Here is a 7,910-nt window from a genome sequence, read left to right as displayed (position 1 = left end):
TCAATTTTTCCTTGATATTGGAAGCAAGACTCGTGGAAATTTATAGAATTTTCGAGCTGGAATATTCGCCTTCCGGTCGAAATATCGAAGAAGGAGGTTCAAGTGGAATTATCTACAACCGAAAAGATCCTCAAGATCCCGTACACCCTACAGCTACAATCCCTACTACCCCTCCGATACCTAAAATACACTCCGTATTACCGAACATATGTACGGTAACATCGAGACGTATGTACATCGCTTAAATCCTTATTTCGCACCCCTGTATCGTCCAACTCTAACCCTTTCAACCCTTTCTCACCCTCCGTTTTAAACCTTCTGTACGGAAAATCGCTTCAAAATCGTCCACTGTAAAGTACTCTTGTTTAATTACTGATAATTAGCGATGGGTTAGAACGTCTCGCAAGTAGGATCAAATTTCGACTCGAGTTCGGATTTAGGGAAAATAAAAGTGAGATAGATTCGAACTTTCTTTGAATACTTCAGAAAACGAAGAAAATACTTCCAAGTAGGATTGAATAGAAAAGGAAATCTTGACGAATTGCGAATTTTTCAGGACTTTGATTTCCACGATTCGAGTATTATTCGATTCTTCCCAAAATTCTCTAGGGTTCCCTAATAAATTGCAAACGAAATCACTGAAAAATTCTTTCTTCCGAGAGTAATATCCGAAACTCAGGAAAAACGAAGTTTGGCTATCGGAATTGACTCGGCAGATTCGCGAGTACGCGTCGAATTCGATCCCATCGCTATTGATAATCACTCTGCGAAGATTCTCCGATGGATCAGAGAGGCCGGTCCAGCGGAACGAAAAGGAAACGGGAACAGACGAGACGTAGACGAAACGGAAGCCACGACGATCGAGTCTCGCAGGTGAATTCGTAGGTGACGTCCCCGGGGGTGTGGGCGGGGTACAAAGGGCGGGACGGTGGCAAAAACTGTGAAGCGCTCTGTAGAATTTTCAATAAGGCGGGGTCGGAAGAAGAAGATTAATGCAACGCCGCCGGGGGACCTTAGGAGACGACAGCGACATGACTGTCAAAAGAACATCCCCAGAGGCGAAGTCCATTCGCTCCTGCGAGTCCGCAATCCCCGTTCCTCGCCCCTTCTCTCCCCCTCGCGCAGTCCTCTTCGCCCTCTTCTTCTTTCTCCACTCTGCTGCGTCGCTCTTTTACCCTTTCCGCCTTCCTCGTTTCGTCTGCGTCCACTCGTTAGATCCTTCTTCGGGTAAGCAGGATTCTACTTGTCGCTGAATTTCCTTTTTCGACCGGGTTTGTTATGCTTTCTGTTGCAGGACGTACGGAGAAATGTTCTTCTATCTACCTTTCCGATATTTCTCATTAAATATCGTCTCTTTTAAGTTGAACAGAATGTTTTCTCCATTTTCCTGTTTCATCTTCCACCTGCTTCTTCCTCCTCCATAATCCTAAACTCAACATATTTACCCCTTTCCTCCCTTCACTCCCGCATATTTCAACATGAACAAAAATTTCTCTCCATTCTTCAAAAAGAAAACTCCATACTCCTAATCTACTTAGCTTTCATCTTCCCGCTCCTTCGACATACACCTTGCACCTTCAACCCTACATTCACCTCTCTCTTCATCCTCCATGCATCACACATTCTAGCTTAAGCAAAAAATTCTCTCACTACTCTGAAACGAAAAGACTCCGTTTCAAGAAAAAGTCTCTAAATTCCTAATCCACTTTGACTACATCTATCTCCTCCATAATCCTAATCTCGACGCACACACTCCCTCTCCCCCATTAAACATCCAACCCCACGCACATCTCATCTTCTCCACGCGTTCTCGCCAAGAATCTCCTCCTCCCCCTATTACAACTCCATTTCTCTTCCCTCGGAAGACTTCAGTCTTCGGCCTCCGCCGCTCTTGATCCTTTTTATCGTCGTCTCGACGTTTCTCCTCGGTCCACGGAGGAACCCGTGTACACGCGTGCAGGTGCGGCCTTACGCGACCAAAGCGAAGCGATTCCTCCTCCTCGAGAAGAGGGGTGAAAGAAAGTCGCGACACGGTCCGTTGGGGACGCGGCCTGTTCAAAGCGATCGCCAGCCGCGACAACTGCATCCCCTAACCTCGGGGGCGAGCCTCGTCCGCCCGAGACAAACCGCAATGCCTGCACGCCGCTCGATCAATCACATGCGTCGACGGATGCACGCGTCCTGGCCCTCCGTTTCCAACCGTGTTCGCCGTTTAACCCCCTCGCCTCGTTAGGCTTCAAAGTTTCACGATCGGGGCTGATGATGATGACGACGATGATCGAGTTTCGCGGACGGTGGATTGCTGCGTTCGTGCGTTGTACCTCTGATTTCATCGTGAAAGGGTGAATCGCTGTGGTTTCTTGCGCTCTATGCTGGAAAATCTGGCGTATTTTAGACGTGGTTGGCGTTTTTACACGGTAAAATGTGGGGTACGATTTTGACAGGAATTTCGGGTGGTTGAAGTGTGATGAATTTTTATTGTCGGGTGGATACAGTATTTTTGTCGATTTTGTGTGGTTCGAATACAGCTGGAATTTTGTTTCTTTTGCAGTAACAGTGGAATTTTGTGCTGGGTATGCTGGAACGAATTTTGTTTTATTTTTGAACGTAGAAATTTGGGAAACGAATTCTCTTCTTTTTACATAATATTAGTGTAAAATTGTTTGAATAAGGTGGAATAGAGCTGGAATTTTATTTCTTTTGCAGTAAGAGTGGAATTGTGTGCTAGGTATACTGGAACGAATTTTGTTTTATTTTTAAACGTAGAAATTTGGGATATGAATTCTCTTCTTTTTACATAATATTAGTGTAAAATGGTTTGAATAAGGTGGAATACAGCTGGAATTTGTTTCTTTTGCAGTAAGAGTGGAATTGTGTGCTGGGTATGCTGGAACGAATTTTGTTTTATTTTTGAACTTAGAAATTTGGGATATGAATTCTCTTCTTTTTACATAATATTAGTGTAAAATTGTTTGAATAAGGTGTAATACAGCTGGAATTTTGTTTCTTTTGCAGTAAGAGTGGAATTGTGTGCTAGGTATATTGGAACGAATTTTGTTTTATTTTTAAACGTAGAAATTTGGGAAACGAATTCTCTTCTTTTTACATAATATTAGTGTAAAATTGTTTGAATAAGGTGTAATACAGCTGGAATTTTGTTTCTTTTGCAGTAAGAGTGGAATTGTGTGCTAGGTATATTGGAACGAATTTTGTTTTATTTTTAAACGTAGAAATTTGGGAAACGAATTCTCTTCTTTTTACATAATATTAGTGTAAAATTGTTTGAATAAGGTGTAATACAGCTGGAATTTTGTTTCTTTTGCAGTAAGAGTGGAATTGTGTGCTGGGTATGCTGGAACGAATTTTGTTTTATTTTTGAACTTAGAAATTTGGGATATGAATTCTCTTCTTTTTACATAATATTAGTGTAAAATTGTTTGAATAAGGTGTAATAGAGCTGGAATTTTGTTTCTTTTGCAGTAAGAGTGGAATTGTGTGCTAGGTATACTGGAATGAATTTTGTTTTATTTTTGAACTTAGAAATTTGGGATATGAATTCTCTTCTTTTTACATAATATTAGTGTAAAATGGTTTGAATAAGGTGGAATACAGCTGGAATTTGTTTCTTTTGCAGTAAGAGTGGAATTGTGTGCTGGGTATGCTGGAACGAATTTTGTTTTATTTTTGAACTTAGAAATTTGGGATATGAATTCTCTTCTTTTTACATAATATTAGTGTAAAATGGTTTGAATAAGGTGGAATACAGCTGGAATTTGTTTCTTTTGCAGTAAGAGTGGAATTGTGTGCTGGGTATGCTGGAACGAATTTTGTTTTATTTTTGAACTTAGAAATTTGGGATATGAATTCTCTTCTTTTTACATAATATTAGTGTAAAATTGTTTGAATAAGGTGTAATACAGCTGGAATTTTGTTTCTTTTGCAGTAAGAGTGGAATTGTGTGCTAGGTATACTGGAACGAATTTTGTTTTATTTTTAAACGTAGAAATTTGGGATATGAATTCTCTTCTTTTTACATAATATTAGTGTAAAATGGTTTGAATAAGGTGGAATACAGCTGGAATTTGTTTCTTTTGCAGTAAGAGTGGAATTGTGTGCTAGGTATATTGGAACGAATTTTGTTTTATTTTTGAACGTAGAAATTTGGGATATGAATTCTCTTCTTTTTACATAATATTAGTGTAAAATGGTTTGAGTAGGGGAATAGAGCTGGAATTTTGTTTCTTTTGCAGTAAGAGTGGAATTGTGTGCTGGGTATACTGGAACAAACTTCGTTTTACTTTTCAATGTAGTAAATTGGGATATGAATTCTACTTTCTTTGGTCATGGGGGTACAGTGTATGGTGAATATAATATCAGTCTAAAATTCATGTTATTCGAAGGAGGTAGATTGGAATTAGAATTTTTTCCAATATATTTGACACGGTAAATTGGAGTACGAATAATTTTTTAACAATAATTCTTCCATTTTACGGTACAAATGTTAATTTCAATTTTCTTTCGCACCGAAAGAATCATATTACGTTGCATTTTAATTTTCTTCTCGCAGTACATAGGTGTGGTATTAATATAAATTCGTTAGCACGAGGCAGCCAGCACTCGGAACTATCCTTTTTCGATAGCGAAGGTGCAATATAGGGCAGCTTCTTCCGCGTAATCTTGTTAAGTCCGATAAAGGGTTAAGTAGACTAACTAATTGATCAGCAGGTTACTAGACCACGAGATTCTGAGTATTTTAGAAGCAAGAAGCACTCAATTGAATACTTCAATACCTACGTGCTGAATCGAGGCACGCAGACTAATCAAGCTTCCTGGAAGGAACCTTTCCCATGAATTCTTCAACAGATTTTCTACAGAATTGAACGGAGTTTCTCGACGATACACCTGACCTAATCAATTCCCCCTATCATTTCCAACCTGCCGTGAAACTTCTATCAGGAGAATTATCCGAAGCTACCATTTCCTTTCGAACTTACTTGCCACGTTGGAAAAAAACGTTCCCTTTTTTAAAAATTCCCTCTCGAAGAAATTACACTCTCGTCATAAATATCCTGCACTCGTTTCCCCAGAAATATTTGAAAAAACGCTTCCCTCGTAGCCTCTCGAGCGACAGCCCTACCGCGCTAATCAATTAATCGCTCGGGCAGATCGCGCGCGTGCAAGAAGAAAAAGCACGCAAAGGGTGAAGTCTTGTAAGAAAAAACGAGGAAATAATAAGAAGGTGGAGGAAGAAAGAAGGGAAGAGGCGGGTCGAAGAACGAGGGTCGATAAAAGGGATCGCCTAGCTGACGAAAGTCGAGAGACAAGGGAAGAACGCGTCTTATTTTAGACGAATATAACTACCGGCACTCGTGTTGGCATTGGCAAAACTGATTTTTAAATTAATTCCTATTTCGTCGTCGATTTAGCCGTCAATTTCGAAGGCGGTGTATGACGATAAATATTTGGCAGATTTTACTAAAGTCTCTGCAAGAACAATCAGAAAATGATTCTGTCAACTGATTAAAACAAATTAATTCTGCAATATTTAAAATACGGTAATTCATTTACAGAAGATTATTCATGTTTAATTTTACAATTGGAACGCAACGACTCATTTACCAAGAAATTATTTATTCCCACTGCTGTACCTCTGTTGCATACAGAATGCATCGGGTTCACAAGGAGCAAACCGGAGTAATGAATTTTTAATTACAAACTAGACAGATTCAATTCCTGTTCGAGAGACGAGCCGAGTTAACGGATTAACCGAGGTGAACGGTAACAACGTGAAATCCGATTGCAAGTTAAACAGCCGACAAGTGTTTTACAGCGGAAGCATTCGCGTAGCCGTGTTCGTGCTCGAAATTCCGCGTTAAACGGCGTCGAATCCCGCGAGCCGAGGTGTCCACCGACGCGCCTTCCACTTCCGGCTTTCCAGGCGGCCCGGGCGCTTTCTCAGCCACGCGACGTCGCCCGCAGGAATTATGGCACTCGTCCCTGGACCGAACGGACATATTTTAATATAGGGACGCGTTTTAATATACACACGGCCTGAGGTTTCCCGCGAAAGGGTTGAACGAGGGATGCTTACGACTCCGCTTATCGAATAAGGGCTGCACGATGGATTTCTCGCGTGAAAATTCACGGAGAAAACGGGCGAAGGTTTGATAATAAAGTTGATGTTGCGTGCTAGAAGTTTAAGTCGGGTCGACGTGGATATTAGCATTTTCGAAATTGCTACCTCTATTTACGGCGGGAAATAAGTGCCCCGAGTGATAAAAATTCGAATCGTTTAGGAGAGAGAAAATGTGGAACGTTAAATGTGGGGTCGAAGTATTGAGTAATAAAAAGTGTAACAGATTAAAAATTGATACCTCTGTCGCGGTGTGTCGTTAAGGGGAAACTATAGAGTGTCGATGGAGGGAAAATTGCGAGGTTTGAAAGTTGCATCGCTTAATGTTACATTTTCTTGCGGATACTGATTTCGCAGAGCTGCTACGAAGAAAAGCAATTCCGTCGAGACGAATAAGAGTTTTTTGAGATATTATCCGGGGGATAATTCGAGACACGGGTTGCACGATTTAAAGGAAAGAAGTGGATACACTTGCATTCGTCTCGAAGAGATTTGGAAAGGCCCGAGGGAAGCTAAGAAAGAATTAGCCTTGGTGTTTTGTACATGGTGGATCGAATAACAGCGTCAAGGAAAGACGACAAGGGGTAATCTTGCAAATGTTGAATTTGCTAAATTTACGTGCACTTCTATTTACGATGCGAAGCATATTGAAATCTGAAAATCCACTGAATTCTAAGTTTGGCGAGGAAATGTAATTTAAATAGTACTGTGTGTCCTAATATTTCCCAAAAGCAACGCACCTTTATCTCAAAAATCGTAAGAGACACTAAAACCAAATTTCAAATCACTAATCCTCTGATTTTCGTAAAAAATTTTCTAATCTTTCAAGAGAAACAACAACGCACATGTAAATCCATCGACACACAATACTTCGTCGGAATATTCTCGGCAATTTTCCTCGATCAACCGGTCGATGTATTTCCAAAGTAATCGACGAGAGAGAGGGATCGAAACCGGAAGGTTGGCGCGCCTTCGAAAGCTTTCGTTTAAATCGCCGTGGAGCGAGCAATCCTCTCTCTCTCTCTCTCTCTCTCTTTCTCTCTCAGCCAGGTGCACGGCAATTAATTCGCGTTTAATTTTTCAACGCGTACGAGCTCTCGCTCGCGCGCTCGCACGCTCATTAAACCCGTTCTCCTTTTCAGCGCGTCGCGTGTTTTCCGATAATCGAACGAAACGGAGGGTAATTTACGAGCCGTTCGCGTACGCCCCGCCCGGACAAGTTATGTTATTTAATCCAATCGGAGTGTCAATTTGCACGTCAGACTGGCTCGCCGTGAATTTCAAAGCGATCGCCTCGAGCTCCACCTTCGCCCCTCCACAGGTGAGAGAGCTGCAAGGGACGCCCGAGTTTCACCTGGTTGCGCTGCCATAAATATGTATTAAATAAGAAAAAAGAAGTCGAAGAGAAGGGACGAAAAAGGAAGAAAACAGAGAAATCAGAGAGAGCGCGAGAACTCGAAATTGGTTTCCCAGCGAAATATAAATCAGCGACCGCGAAGAGAAAGGGAAGAAAAGGAATGAAAGAACGACGTTCATGCCACGAGGCCGCGTAATTATTTTAATGCGGATCGACCGTCGAAAGTAACGCCAATGACGAAATTATTCACGCGCGATTCACCTTGTCCACGGTTTTTCCATGAATTTCCTTTCCCCGGTTCGTTTCGACGATAATTCAATGGAATTTATACCGTTCCTCCGTTTATTATTACTAGCCCCTGTGCGGAGATTTTTCACGTTGATCGATCCAACGGTTTATTTTGCAAGTTTATTTCCAGCC

Source organism: Habropoda laboriosa, unplaced genomic scaffold (genome assembly GCF_001263275.1).
Source record: "Habropoda laboriosa isolate 0110345459 unplaced genomic scaffold, ASM126327v1 scaffold67, whole genome shotgun sequence".
Lineage (NCBI taxonomy): Eukaryota > Metazoa > Arthropoda > Insecta > Hymenoptera > Apidae > Habropoda > Habropoda laboriosa.
This window is presented reverse-complemented; position numbering follows the sequence as displayed.